The 15,121-nt window shown below is 33.6% G+C and overlaps 1 long non-coding RNA gene across 10 annotated transcripts in view; it reads left to right on the top strand.

The window, feature by feature from the left end:
• LOC134484791 (uncharacterized) overlaps nucleotides 1–15,121 on the top strand; it is an 84,689-nt gene that overhangs the window by 36,309 nt on the left and 33,259 nt on the right. For 5 of the 10 annotated variants that reach the window (XR_010062593.1, XR_010062586.1, XR_010062585.1 and 2 more), the window contains exons 1-2: nucleotides 14,154–14,378; nucleotides 14,669–14,733. This is a non-coding gene — a long non-coding RNA (uncharacterized LOC134484791). Of the gene's footprint in view, nucleotides 1–4,721; nucleotides 4,986–14,153; nucleotides 14,379–14,668; nucleotides 14,734–15,121 lie in introns of those variants that run through there. The other 5 variants (XR_010062591.1, XR_010062587.1, XR_010062594.1 and 2 more) reach the window with 3 other exon arrangements.

Consider the following 15,121-nt stretch of genomic DNA (forward strand, 5'->3'; position numbering starts at 1 on the left):
GGGTTATAGAAGAAGGGGAGCAGAATTGTATAGGCTAATTATGGAAAAGAAACTGGGAAAGGAAATAACATTTGAAATTCAAATGTAGAAATATCCAGTTAAAAAAGCAATAAAATTTTATAAAAAATAAAAACAATGAAAGAAAGAAAAGAAATCTGCCAGCTAATCAAACCTATTGACTCAGAAATCTAAAGAGTCACTGTCAGAGAATGGTATTCAGAGTAATACAAGTGGAAAGACTGAGATGATGAAGTCTCAACTAGAAGCTCTTCTCCTCCAGATATCAGTGTTATAAACAAATTACACAATAGGAATCCAAAGCATGGAGGTGTTTACACTGCTGAGTAGACCATACTTTTCTTTCCTTTGTTTCTTTGAACCTTTTTCTTCAGAGCAAAAAGAGTAAAAGCCACGAGCTCTGAGAAGAACAAATGTGCCCTTCCCAACAACTGGCTTTTGTATTGAAGAAATTGATTACATAAATGCTCTGACTTCCAGGAACCATATCAAGCAGGGAAGTCCAGATGATTCTAAGAAGATCGCAGCACCTGATTCCCATGTGTGGAAGGCTCAGATAAAGGCTACTACTTCTGCAATCCCACTCAATACGTACCCAAGACTCACTGAACTTTCCCATGGACCAGATTTGAGGGTGCCCTTTCCATGAGTGTCTCCTGTGACATACTGGAAACCTTTACATATTATATATCTTTAAAGCTAGAGATTTCTCTTTGCTTCATTAGTACTTACATGTTCGGAATAGAGAATGTTGGTCAGGGGCTTGGCATGGGTAAAAAAGATCTAGGAACATGGTGTGGAGGAGAATATTCTGGATAATAATTTCACTTCCACGTCCATTCCTGTGACATACAATTCAAGTTCCTAGGTTTTCTCTGTTTCCTAAAGTCCAATATTTTCCCTCCAGACGTTAAATTGAATGAATACTGTATTACATTTTCTTATTGTACATTCTTTGAAAGAGGACTTTATATATATTCCTGAATGTGTACTCAAAAATTCTGTTTTCTAATTTTATAATTATAATTATAAAATTATAATTATAAAAATTATTAATTATAATTTTATATTTTTGTAATGATATTGGCAACAATGTGGGCCCAGCTAAAGCATGAATATAACAATATAAATATTGTATACCTACTTCTAATGATAATGTCCCAAATCCTTATTTTATACAAAAATTACCAGCCATCAATAAAGCAAAGGAGAACATAGACCCTAGAATACGGTTCTAAATTTCTTTTAGGCTTGAAAAATTTTGCCTAGAAAGTTTTGTAGTTGTATTTGTGTCTTTATCCCTCCACTGGTGTCCTTCCGGGCTACAGGAGTTGGCCTCTTAATGTTCCATATCACCAATGTAAGTCACAGCTTCGGTAAACCCCATTGATTCGTGCGTACCTTCATTATCCCGGACTCTTTCTCATCCTGGAGATTTCCCCTACCTCCTCATCTCTAAAAGTTCAAGATATCCTTTCCTTCTCCTGACTATCGGGTCATATCTCCTCTCCCTTCCCACACAGGATCCATTTTCCTCTTCCTTCCATCTCCCATCTAGTTCCTTCCCTCAATCGGCCTCCTAGACAATTTTATGCCCATTCTACATGAGACTCAATCATATGCACTTGGGGCATTCTTCTTGTGTATCTTCTTTGTATCTATGAGCTTAGTGGAGAATGTCCTGTAGTTTACGGATAATATTACTTATAATTGAGCAATTTCAAAAACCCTGCTGGATCATCTTTTTATATTAGTATTCAACTTTGAAAATGATAATTTAATATGTGTGAATGTCTGGAGGAACAAATTTAAGTAAAAAAAAAAACTTAAAACATAGATCAAATCACAGATTTTAAAAGTTGACCTAATAATAAAATTGTCTACTATCATAAAGTTTGATTATATCACAGGCAATTTTTTAAGTGGTACAATAAATTTGGCAGACAAATGATGTTTTTACCAAATAATTATGGATAATTTGACTAAGATCACATAAGATAAATATATTATTTCCATTTTGATATCACTTGCTGGCACTTTTCCTCAAACAGGATGTATATAGCATTAAACATAATGGTATTAGATTTAAATTTTAATATTTATTTTAACCTAACCTATAAAGTAACAGGTTGTCTTATTTTATTCTTGTTGACATTCAACCTCATCCTCGCTTTTTCAGTTCTTTATTCCTTCCTGTCCTATGTCCCTCACCACTTATACTAGTCTCACTTCATTATTCTTACATCTACATCCATATCCCACATGTTCAATATCTTCCATGGCACACTGTTTAAAACCCAACTTTCTAATGTCTGCGACCTATATCAGTTAAATAAACTCAAACCATCCACAGCTTCACATAAATACAAGTATATTAGAAGGAGATTCTATGATCTATATGAGGAAGAACACATGGTATTTGCCTTTCTGAGTCTTTGCTACCTTACTCGGTATATTTTCTAGTTACGTTTATTTTCCTGAAACCATGATAGTTTAGTTTTCCTAGGGCTTAATGAAATACCATTTCGTATATTGTCATATTCTTATGTATCTACATATCAACGAACATTCCTTACTATTCTCAATAAAACAACAATAGATTTTTTTGTGAATAATGATGAGAAAGCTCAGATAGAGAAGTCAAGATTAATTACTGACAAACTAAGAAAAAAATTTTACAGATAAAAATTTGTGGTTATGTTAACTAGATCAGTGTATGCTAAGGTTAATAAAGGTTGTGGTATATATAATGTTTTAATACTAATTAAAATTGTAGAATATTCATACTTTAGAGAATGTTTATAAAATTGTCCATCACTAAGTGATTTTCCACTAATAATTTAATTTTTTATAAAATATTTTTGTTATATATATATATGTGTATATATATATATATATATATATTTACCTATTTACCTTAAAAATAAAGAACATTAAGAAGATACTGTCATAAAATTCAATAATAACACCAAAGACCTGTTAAATTAATTGAAAACGGACTAGAAGTTATGGAAAACCTCTTCAGTTAAATTAAGAGAATTAGAAAATTGATAGCATTTTAATAGAAATGCACGTGTCAAACAATATACTATAAAATCCTGAAACTATACTAAGATGGTTACTATTCATTCCTATGTGCTAAGGATTCATCAATAAGCATGGTATATGAAGAGAAGGCATATATCAGAAAAATTTATTCATGTTTAACATACTAACTTTCTTCATAAAACTCAAGCGGACAATTCTCTTTTTTGTTGCTTAAAAAGTTTGTACAAAGCACGGCTTTTGATTATAACATAATATTTCAAAACTATCATTAAATATGCAAAGATCTTAACACAAAACCCAGTGTTTTCAGAGCAACCATACAAACTTAAGAAGAAAAGAAAACATTTTTAAGTACATAAATATGCGTAATGAAGTCCCCACCTTACCAGTAACAGACGTGTCAAATTTATTGATCTATATATTACCTAGAATACTCTATCCCAGTTCATTGTTCCTTAGCATATGTTTTTCCTCATCTTTCTCTGTTTCTTATCTTCTGAAAGCAGGTGGTATTTCTCATAAAATTAGTTCAAATCATAAAATCTTCACTCAACAAAAAGAAAGTGTTTACATTAGAGGAAAACCAATTAAAGGTTCTCATTCTTTATTGTGCAAAATTTTATATTTGATTTTGTATGCTTAATATGCTTCTACACCTTAGTGATGACCTTTCAAGATTGGCCTGAAATTCACCATTCTTAATTCACAATGTAAAAGCCCTTTAGCTAATCACAGAAAAGCCTTCAAAGTGTATTTACATAGGTTTATTTAATAAAAATTCAACTTATAGTTTAAGGGGAATAGTGATGTAAAGCACCTTTTCTTACATTTTCGGTGCCTTCAGATTATTTTATAGCTAAGTCATTTCATTAGAATGAAGAAAAAATTATTAACATCTTACTAAAATAAAATGAGAATTTTTTTCTTTGTATAATACGGAACTTATTCTTGAACATTTTTTTGACAGTGTTTCTTTTATATCCCTGGCAGTACCAGAAAACTCTCTCTCTCTCTCTCTCTCTCTCTCTCTCTCTCACCTTTTCTCTCTTTCTCTCTCTGTAGACCAAGCTGGCCTTGAACTTAGAGTTCTGCCTGCTTCTGCTCCCTAGTACTAAGATTAAAGGCCTGTGCAACCACACCACGTGCTTTTCTACATCTTTAACAAGCTCTTTTCTGATTATATTCCAAATCTTATGAAGTTAGTTCCCTAAAGTACCTAGAAGAAATCCAATACCAAAAATATATTTTGCATATCTAAGTCCCTCTTCCCAAGTTCCTCCTTGATCTAGTCTCCTAGCAAGCTCTCTGAAGGAACTGAAAACAATAAATGTTTGCTTTCATTACAGGAATAAAGAAAAGGACTGTTTACTGCACAATCTCATGATATCACAGAACAATTCTTCCAACACTACAAAGTGAAATCTCATAAAAAGATGGGTACCCGAAGCCACAGAATGTTCCACAAATGAAAAGCAAACCTTCCCATCCTTTTGCTAACCTTATGCTGTGTTACGATGCAAGGCTTTCAAGAAGAACACAGATCAGATATCAGCTCCTGCTTCTTCCTTTAGGGGTGCCCTTGTGGTGAATAAACTTTACAAGCAGAAAAAAAAAGAAAAAGTAAAGATGTTCTTTACTTGTTGAGGAGAGTTTTCTCTGTCATGGGGTTTTTGTTATTTCAAATGAATTTTCAAATTGCTCTTTCTAACTCTATGAAGCAGTGAGTTGGAATTGTGATAGCGATTGCCTTGAATATGTTGATTGCTTTTGCCAAGTTTGCCATTTTTGTAATATTAACTCTACCAATCCATAAGCATGGAAAATCTTTCCATCTGAGATTTTCTTCATTTTTTTTTCTTCACAGAGTTGAAGTTCTTGTCATAAAGACCTTTTACTTGCTTGGTTAGAGTCACACTGAGGTATTTTTTATTATTTGTGACTAATGTGAAAATTGTCATATCCCTAATTTCTTCTCAACCTGTTTATCCTTGAAATAGAGGAAGCGTAATGATTTGTTTGAGTTAATTTTATATCCAGCCATTTTACAGAAGTTGTTTATTGGCTGAAGGAGTTCTCTGGTTGAATTTTTGGGGTCACTAAAATATACTATCATATCATATACAAATCATGATATTTTGACTTCTTGAATTCCCTTTATCTCCTTTGGTTGTCTAATTTCTGTGAATAAGATTTCTAGTGCTATATTAAAGAAGTAAGTGGAGATTGGGCAACCTTTTCTATTCCCAGATATTTGTTGAATTGCTTCAAGGTTCTCTCCATTTATGTTGATGTTGGGTACTCTTTTTGTAATATTGTTTTTACTAAGTTTATGTATGGACCTTGAATTTATAATATGTACCAAATCTCTTAACATGAAGAGGTATTGATTGTTTTCATTTTTTGTCACCATCTAACAATGTGATCATTTGTTCCCCCACCCTGTGAGTTTGTTTAAATAATTGATTTTTCTATATGCTGACCTCACGTTGAACCATCACCATTTTTTGAAAATTCTGTCTTTTTTCCATTAAATGGTTTTAGAACATTTGTCAAAGATAAAGTGACCGTAGGTGTTTGCATTTATTTCTGGATCTCCAGTCTTGGATATCTGGTAAAATTTTCACTTACCATGAATGCAGAAACCAAGATACTCCATGACAAAGCCAAATTTACAAAACATCTTTCAACAAATCTAGCCCTACATGGGATAGTAGATGGACACTTCCAACACAAGAAAGGAACTACACCCTTGGAAAAATTTGGGAATTAATCTTTCAACAAACCCAAAAGATGATAGCCACACAAAAGTAATTCCATTTCTAACAATAAAAATAGCAGGAAAGAACAATAAATTTTATTTAATATCTCTTATCATCAATGGACTTAATTCTCCAATAAGAATATATAAACTAAGGGATTGAATAAATAAAGTGGACCGAACATTTTGCTGCATACAGGAAATATACCTTAATTATATAGACAGTCACTATCTCAAGGTAAAAGGCTGGAGAGAAATTCCAAGCAAATGGTCCCAAGAAATAAAACGGAAATAGCCTTTCTTACATTGAATAAAATTGACTTTCAACCAAAGATATCAAAAATGATAAGGAAGGACAAAATAATTGTCAAAGAAAAAATAATACTAAGATGAACTATCAATTATGAACAACTATGTTTCAAATGCTAGGGCACCTAAATTCACCAAAAGAAAATCACTAAGCCTCAAAGAATATATTGGTGCCAACACGATAATAGTAGGAGATTTCAATACCCAAGTTCATCAGTTGACCGTTTGTGGCAACTGAAACTAAACTGATACATTAAAAATAACAGAAATAATCATCCAAATGGATTTAGCAGATATTTAAATAACATTTCATCCTAAAACTAGATAATATACCTTTTTTCTTTGCACCTAAAAGTAACTTCTCCAAACTTACCATATACTGTGTCATTAAACAGGTCCATATAGATACAAGAATATTGAAATAATCCCATGCACCCTATCAGATTATCATGGACTAGTGCTGGTCTTCAATACTTTCTTGTTTTTATATTTGTTTTTATTATCGATATTTGCTTAATGTGGTATTTTTGAAACACTAGCTTTCTTGATAGTTTGGCACTATGAAATCTAGGTTGGGTTTAGCCTAATAGTAATTCTTCCATTTTGCCTCTATAGTAGCAAGAATGAGAGCTCCATTCCATTCTTTGGTATATACTATATTTTGAGTGAACATTTTGGGCACACAGTGCATTTAATGGTTTTCATCTCTTCTTAAGTATATATTATTATTATCTCATCTTAAAAATTTGTAACTTGACAATGACATTTTTAATATCATGTTTCTGAATGGGTCTTTTGTTCTCATTTTGTTTATATTTTATCTCCATTTTAAATGGATTTTCCTTTGTGAATATTTTCTGTCTTTAAATATGTTTGTGCCTTTATGAGATTTTATTATTGTTTATAAATGAAAAAATGCATTTTATTTACACCAGCAGCCATACAGGAAGGGGAACACAAGAGTTAGTTAGCTATTTGTATAGTATTGGTTACTTATTAAAAAATAAAAATCTCTGAAACAAAGGACAGTGATTAATTTCACACTATCCTCCCCCAATGTTCCCAGCATACAGTAATTCCTAGTAATGGCCTGAGGTCATGTGGTGTTGGGAAATACTTTATGGAAGAATAAACCCACAAACCACAGAATATTTAAAGAAAATCTTTCTTCCATACACACAGATACATAATACGATTACAGGGAGGTCAATACAATTAATTAAAGAAGATGTAAAGAATATGTTGTTACAAGAAACTGAGGACAAGGAAAGAATTTCAAACCACTGTCAACTATACAATGGTGAACATTTGTTCCCAAAAAGTAGTTTGTGTGCCAGAACAATAACAGCTGTACTGGACCCACCTTTTATCTACACAGAGTGGGGAGCAATGGTCCTATTGGAAACAATGAAGACAGAAAACGAAAACAATAGCAAAAGGGGGAATTAATATAAGCAATCTGGTAATGCAAACTACCAAAGACATCTTTATGTTCTAACCAGAAATCGCAGGAAAACTCATATCTGAGCGCCCTATTTAATGACAAGAGTGAGCAAGCCATGGCCTTTCTCCCTTTCATATTTTTAAGTACTTTACAGAAACAAGAATCTCAGATTGCTTTATCCATGATTTATGAAAGGGTTTTCTAGGCGTCATGTATTAAGAAATCATTTAAAAGTATTTTTAGCTCCTGACAAGTTTTTATTAAAGTCCTCAAACTTCTTGGACTTAGATCCCAAAGTGTAACTAGGCCAAACCTGAGCTGTAAAACTATGACAAGGCAACAATAACAGATATTTTCATGGCCCAAGCACTATAGCAATATACTATTGAGTACAGAGATCCAAATTTATTCAAACAGATCAAGAGAGAAGGTAGAAAAAAAGTTAGAAAAGTGATGAAGAATCAACACCTCCCTTGTGTATGCCAGCATTTATGGTTCTGCAGTAAGTCCTAAGAGGCAGTATCCAAGTAGCAAGGGGAGGAAAGGACTAAGGACAAGACAGGGAGATAAACTAGCATGGCAGGTGTTTGTAAGAGAAAAACTTAGACATGAAAATGTCCTGTAATTTAAAAAAAAATATTTTTTTCATTATTTTCTCATTCCAATCAAAAGAGACATCCATGAATGATTCTCCTCTAAGGCTTCCATAAAAGAGGTAAAACAAAAACGAATATAAACATTGAAAGTTTGAAAATAAAACAAAAGAAAAAGAACTTGTGTACGTTTCAGAGCAGGAGCACTGAAAAATGAACTAAATCTGGTCAAGATGAAACCTAGAGTGAGAAGTAGGAACTAGAATTAAGAGCTGCAGGAGATAGGCAGGTGAGGAGTGACAGGAACATGGCCAGGCCTGAGAGATAAGACTGGTCCTTTACAAGGGCACAGAATGAGGTAAGAAAACATTTCAAATAAAGCAGCACCTTTCCTTTATGCTCACCTCAGTAATCCCATCCTCTAATAACCCCCATTTACATACTAAAATAGAAGAGTTGTGGTATGTATATCACTCACTTCCCATTTACTTTTAACCCTGCCTCCAAAGTCAGGAAGTCCAAACTTTCTAACTTCCAAGAACAAAAATACAGCCCCAGGTATAAGGGGGTCCTGAGGGCCAAGTGACAAACTGCAATATGTGAGAGTAGAGAATATGGAGATTTCTCATTCAACATAGCAGAAGTTTGATGGCCCAAGCTAAGAAAGGAAAAGGCAACCATATCAGGTAAACAAGGTCTGCTTCTCATAACATTAAACTCATTTATATTATTCTTTCCTTTAAAAAAGAAATACTTTATTTGGGCTTATAATCCAGAATATCAGAGTCAGTGATGGATGATATCAGAGTAAAGATAAACAGGCAGAGGTTGCTGAAAGATTACATCTCAGACCATAAGCAGAAGGTGGAGAAAACTAGATTGAAATAGCTTCAGTCTTTTGAAACCTCAAAGCCTACCCCTAACAACATACCTCCTGCAACGAGGAAATACCACTTAGTGAGATTGCAATTTTTGGGCATTTACATTATTCTTAACTACACTTAGTCAAATCACTTCCCAGCTCAATCTTCATTTTGAATGAAGCTGATTTTCCTGCAAAGTGGCTGTACCATCTTCTCTTCCTAATATTGGCTTTCATCATGGTGATAATAGATGATTCTGGATACATAGGGGATGTTTTTATTCCTATGTATCATTCCATTTATGTACTACATGTGTACTGACATTTCAATGAGTTTCATTTGGAAAAGGTATAAATGGTTGATCTTATATATACGGTTTCAACCTCTATTAACATCTTTTAGAAAATATCAAATATCCATTCTTGATTAATAATTTCTTCTCTCATAAGATAAAAAAAATAAAATTTTACTCTAATCAAAATAATTATCTATATTTTCATACTGAAAAATACAGAAGAATATTAAGATAATGTGGAATATTAAATCAGCTGAAATGCATGTTCATTAATTAAGAATAACCAGAATCATTGATATGTTTTTGGAACATAATATACGAACAAATACCAAAGCATTGAACAAATACGAAAACAGAAGACGAGGGTCATTATATAAAATGTACCTTACCTTCAGATCCAGTGTTTTTGTTCATGTAGCAAGAATTCAATTTACCTACTCTTCCTCAGTATTTTTCATCCTCTCATTGACTCGAATTTCAAAGCTGTATCCTATAACTAGCATGATTGTTAAATTTCAAACCAAGAACAGTGCATGTGTCAATCATTTTCCGCCTTTCCTTATTTGTGTTTTATTCTGTTCCCAAAGGCCATGTTGTGTTGAAGTTATGAAGAATTTCTTGCTCCTTTGATGAAAATTTTCTGAAAGCATAGATTATTCATATTTGTAAAATACTATTGATATGTTTAATAGTACTGGATATTATAGATAAAATCATCTGGGTTAGGAATTTTTGCATGTATATCATAACACACTAAAATACTAAAGATTAAAAGTAGAAGAGATAGAATTTATTACATGTTTTTACTCTTCTAGGGTTTGTAAGTTTACAAAATCTGAGCAAATGATTTCTTTCTGTGAAATTCACATTCATGAGCTATTATATTCTAATCAAACAGTGTGTCAGCACCAATAAACTTGGATTAAATTCTAATTGCAATACAAAATGTTTGTAGTAAGTAAATGGGCAAATAATTTGTCTGAATATACTAAATAAGCATGTAGTATAATCATAGGTTTGCTCTTAATTAAATAAGTACTCCCAGATACACCTTGAAAAAATACAGATAGTAATGTAAGTTTTTTTTTTTATATAACAGCTAATAATGGTATGAGTAATGGTTTAAATCAACAAACCATGAACAGTAAGTAGGAATGTCTAGTGAGTTAGAGGTTCTTTCAAGCATCTTCAAGGGTCTAAAATAAATTCCTTTATAATTCTCCTAAATCCACTTATCATGAAACATTCCACATCAGAGTAAATAACACCAACATCTTTTCATTTTCTCAAAAAAAAGTCATTGGGTTTCTTTTCTTCCTACTCAACCCACCCTCATTCTACTACCAAACACAACAATTTCCATCATAGCTCTCTGATATGACTCTTTTTCATTATCATTGACACTACTTCCAGATAGACTTCAAAAACATCCTTAAAATCATTCTCTGTATCATATCATAATTCATAAGTAACCAGAGTCCCTTACTATATACATTGTGAGTTAAACAAACTTATTTAAAACTTTTCAATGATTTCTAAGACATTTTCAGTAAATAAAAATTATATGTCTAACATTGTTTCTATATTCCCATATGAGACATTGCCTGAGATTCAGCTTTATTTGGACCGTTCTTCTATCTCTTAATCAATACAAACTACTCTCATATTTACTTTTTTGGATATGTCAAGGTCTTTGTCCTCTTATCATCCTTATATTTACTGTAATTTTGCCCAAAATATAGATCAATTATTTTTCATCTAATTTAACTTAAATGTCACTTCCTCATGACAATCTCCATGACCTTATTTCTAAAATAGATTCTTCAACTACTTGCATACTATCAACTCCAACACACTGATTTATGCATTCATTTTTTTTCTTTTTTCTTGTACTATAATGCAATCTTTATAAAAGAAAGTTCATAATACTTTCTATTCATTCCTAATCTATACACTATTATGGACATGGTACATTAGTGGAGACTTATTATTTATTACATGATTCAGTAAGTTGCATAAATAAACTTTATACTATTCTTCATTTTAATGAATATGCATCCCGTGCATTGGTTAGACCATCATGTAGTAATTATGTGAGTTCTTCAATTCAATGACCTAGTTGACATTGCCTAAACATTTTAATTTGTCACAGATAGTCTCTGTCATATTCAAAACAATACTTTGTTCACTGAACAATTATCTCAGATGGGAATATATTTGACATGAAAGAATGAGATTCCTAAGTTTAATTCACAGCATCCATGTGAAAATGCCAGCTGCCATATGTTTGTGGTCCCATCTCTGAAGAGACAGAGAGATGATGATTCCTAGGCACTTACTTATCAGGGAGTAAAATTTCTTTTGTGAGCTGTTCCAGTGAAAGTTTAAAAACCAAGAGGACCCAGAGCTGTGTTCCCAGAGCTGAACCTGTACCTCAGCTCTCTGTCCCCAGATCCAATGAGGAAATAGATGGACTTCCAGGAGTGCTGACACACTCAAGAGCACAGGAAAGACTTTTTCTTCTCAGAGGTAACTTCCTGGAGTGCTCAGAACCCACGAAAAGAGGTGCAGTCTGTTACAGCATACTTTTGTTTCTATCTATTCCATATAGCTGAAATTTATCCACAGTTTTTGGCACACAAGATAATTCAAGAGAGAACAACGGTCCCATTACTGTTGACACACAGGCTAAGAGAGAATTCAAGCCACTTTCAGAGACAGCAAAACCAGCTAACTCCAGATGGTGAGGGGCAAGTATAATTCCCTAAGGAACATAAACTGATGTTACTAGACATCATCAGAAACCAGTTCTCCCACCAAAGCTAGCCCAGTATACCCCTGACACACCAGAAAAGAGATAGAAAAGTTTGTAGTTCAAATCACTGAACATGATGAGGTTAAAGGATTTTAAGAAGGACATAAATAACTCCATCAAAGAAATACAAGACAACAGATGTAAAGAGATAGAAGACCTCATAGAGGAAACCCAAAAATCCCTTAACGAATTACATTACAACATAACAAGCTGCTGGAGGAATTGAAAAATCCATCAGGAAGTAAAAATGGAAACAGAAAACAACAACAACAACAACAACAACAAAAACAACAACAACAACAACAGCAAACCACACAAAGATGAACACTCTGAATATAGAAAACCTGGGAAAGATATTAGGAGTCATAAACGCAAGCATCAACCAACAGAATATAAAATATAGAAAAGAATCTCAGGGGCAGAAGATACCATAGAAAACAGTTACACAATTGTCCAAAAATACAAAACAAAAAACTCCTAACCCAAAACATCCAGGAAATCATAGACAAAATGAGAAGATAAAACCTAAGGATAATAGGTATAGAAGAGAATGAAACTCCCACTTTGAAGGGTCAGTAAATATCTTCTACAAAATTATACTAGAAATCTTCCCTAACCTAAAGAAAGAGACAACCTTGCACGTACAAAAAGCAAAAAGAATTCCAAAAAAATTGGAGCAGAAAAGAAATTTCTTCCATCACATAATAGTTAAAATATAAAGTGCACAAAACAAAGAAAAAATGTTAAACGCAGTAAGGGAAAAAGGTCGAGTAACATAAAAAGGGAGACCAATCAGTATTCCACACTTCTTAAAATAGACTGTGAAAGCTAGCAATCCTGGGCATATATCACACAGATCCTAAATGAAAAAAAATGTCAGCCCAGGCTACTGTAAAACCTCTCAACTACCATAGATGGAGATTCCAAGATATGCCATGTCATGAGCAAATTTACACAATATCTTTCCACAAATCCAGTCCTACAAAAGATGATAGATGGAAAATTCCAGTACAAGGCAGGAAACTACACCCAGAAAAAGAAAGAACACAATCTACTTTTAAAAAACACAAAAAAGAGATAAAGTAGGTAGCCACAGAAACATAATTCGACATTTAACAAGAAAAATAATAGACAAAACCAATCATTTGTCCGATATCATTAAACATCAAAGGACTCAAATACCTATAAAACGACAAACACTAGAAGTCAACTGCCCTGGAATAAAAACACTTTATTCTTCCTCTGTCTGCAATGGAGGGGTCAGAGACATGGCCATCTGATGGACCAAAATCTAGAATTGACCTTGTGACTGAGGAGTGTCTCAAACATTCAGCCTCTGCTGTAGTGTACCTGAAACTGAATCCTTGTGAACAAGAATCCATAGAAGATTCTCACTTTGTTTGTGGCTGACCAGAACTTGTTCCTCAAACCTTATTGCATAGCCAATACAACTCTGACCACCAAAAAATCTCCAAGAACAATGGATTGAGGTCCCTTGACCAATGAATAAAAATTCCAGCCTGGATCCAAGGCCACTTATCTAAGATTCTCACCAGAAAGGCCAATATCCCTCACACCCATACCTGTGCGGCTTATAGTAAGTTTAAATAGGGTTTAGATCCAGTGACTTTGACACAAGATTTCAGAATAAATCTCAGATTGCTGTCAAGTCTGTAGTGGAGGCCTTGGAGATAAGAATTTTCTTGAGTTCTCTGAAAATATGGAGCCCTGGAGTGCTGGGACCATAGTCTTCTATAGAAGGTAATCAGGAATAGTCCCTTACTTTCAAACTGGTTTAAGACCTTTCTCCTTTCAAAAACATTGGTATTTTTTTCTGCTCAGGATGATTAGGACTTAGAGTTACTCATTTGACCAAATGGTCTCTCAGAACCATCCCTTTTGCTTGGGGCCCATGGAATATTTTACCTCAGACCATGGAGCATTGATCCCTCTGTTGAAGGTTCACTGAAATCCAAAAGGAGGGAGCAAATCCTGGAATATCATGCTACTTCCTTGTGTAAGGTCACATGATATGTTGTGAAGTCATCAGTCTGGTGCTCATTTCTTTTTGGTTGAATATAGTTTTTAGGAGGCAATCAGGCTTAGGACACCCCCAACTTTTCTTGAATCATGGAATCTATATTCAGTCTCTTGCAGATTCAGCTAAAGATGTGTATATGCTAGACTGTGAAGTACCATTAGAAGATGAAGCAATGTAGGACCTCTTGAGCTATTGTAAGCAATTTAATTTTTTTCTCAAATACTAGGGGATTTTGAATACTCAAAACAATTTCCTGTCACAGGGACATCAGCAACTGTTCTTTACTCGGGGGTACTCATCTATTCTTTCTTTGATTAAGGAGGTGTCATATGTTATCCCTGAAAGAAAGGTTACTTCATATCATTCTAGTTTGTCCAAAGGAAGTTTAGATATTAATTTAGGGTGAGGAAACCCACACTATTTCTTGATATTATGGACTGTGCCACAGATATGTTTCCTAATTTTTCCCTGGTTTCTCTGTCAGTTCAAGGTAAACTGGAGGTTCACTTGGGATGCAATGAAGAGCCCCTGACAAGCATATTCTTCAAAGTAAGATGAATATATTCCCCTTTCTTTGAATAAGAAAATCTAGACATACCCTTAAAGTTGAACGTGGCTTAATACAAATTCTTCTGATAAAGAACATACAGAGAAGCAAATGAAATGAATTCTCATACAGATGTTTATTTTTTCTTAAGGAAACTTTAAATTAATATCCCCTGACAATGGTTTCTTCCGAGAATCCACCTCTATCCAGAGAATATCAGTTCTATTCTTCTAAGAGGTCTTAATGTTTCCTTCTGACCTGGGTGGCCAGGCATACATAAATGTTTGAAGGAATGGCAGACCACATGGACATGATGTCCTCAGACATGTCAGTGCAAATCTGAGCCCTAACCTACGTTCTGCCTTTAAGGTTTGTAACATAAAATGGAGC

Source organism: Rattus norvegicus (genome assembly GCF_036323735.1).
Source record: "Rattus norvegicus strain BN/NHsdMcwi chromosome Y unlocalized genomic scaffold, GRCr8 chrY_unlocalized_8, whole genome shotgun sequence".
Classification (NCBI taxonomy): domain Eukaryota; kingdom Metazoa; phylum Chordata; class Mammalia; order Rodentia; family Muridae; genus Rattus; species Rattus norvegicus.